Source organism: Manis javanica, chromosome 17 (assembly GCF_040802235.1).
Source record: "Manis javanica isolate MJ-LG chromosome 17, MJ_LKY, whole genome shotgun sequence".
Taxonomy (NCBI): Eukaryota; Metazoa; Chordata; class Mammalia; order Pholidota; family Manidae; genus Manis; species Manis javanica.
In genome coordinates this window covers 10,800,783-10,802,002 of record NC_133172.1, presented here as the reverse complement: position 1 = coordinate 10,802,002, position 1,220 = coordinate 10,800,783, and positions in this window count along the sequence as shown.

The window sequence follows — 1,220 nt, the reverse complement described above, 5'->3', positions numbered from 1 at the left end:
GGGGGTGGATTAATGATTGTGCATTGAGCATTGACTCCCCTATACAGAATTTTATTGTTGTTAACAACCATTTGATCAATAAATATGAGAGATACCCTCTCAAAAAAAAATTCATCACAATCCATGTTCATGATAAACTTCATCCAGTCTCATTGGAGAGAAAACATGTTTCACTAAAGTGACTGTTTTGGCCATTGCTGAACATATATCTCAGTGATCCCAAGACCACACAGTAAGTGGGAACCTTTACTTACTCACCCCAGAAAAACAGGTCTTAGAAAATAATTTGTTCAGGCATTTGCAGAACTCTAATGATGGATGTTAAAATTATGTCCACCAGAATATAAACTCCAAGAGGGCAGTGAGTTCATTTGCTGCTGAATTACCTTCACATTGACTAGCACATTGTATGCGCACTCAATATTTGCTGTTAAATGAGCCAAAAGGAGAAAATGTACAACACATATGGAAGAGGAAACGGGTGAAAAGTAAATTTAACAAATACGAGTTGAAATGCAGAAATAACACTGCATTCCATGGCATTATTTTGGTATCTTGTTGCATTTGGCTCCTGGCCTACCCTCAGCCTTTGTTCTAAGGTTGGGTTTTTATTATTTCAGTCTCCATCTTGTGTTCTATTTGTGTATGCAGTATAAATTCAACTCTGTGATTTTTCTCACAGTACAGTTTTAACTTTGCAACACTGAAAATTTTCCAATAATGTTGAGGCAACAGTATAAAGTAACACATTAAGTGACTGATTCATTTACCAGTGATGAAAATTTCCATAATTAATCTTGAATTCATCATTGATTTTTAAATGTCTTCATTTCTCTGTGGGCTTTGATAGGAGTGGCTTCTAATTGTTGTTGCATTTCTTATCAAACTTTTCTAGTAGGGATTATGCCAAATTTAATTAATTGGTCAAATTCTCATATTTTTCCCCCAGCCCCATGAAATACATATCAGAAAAACTTGATATTTGGTAATTTCATCAAATGCGTTCATTACTGGTACACGAATGACCTTAAAATGCTTTTCTTGGTGACAGTAAAAACACTTCTTTTGAAAAGCAGTGTATAAAAATGTATAAAGTGGAGAAGTGTGTGCCTTCGTCCCTGGACCTACTCACGGCGCTGCAGCTCTCCCGGGAGCAAGGCATGACTCTGCGCAGGAGCGCCGAAATCATGGCCGAGTTCTTTCATTCTTCAGCTCCATGA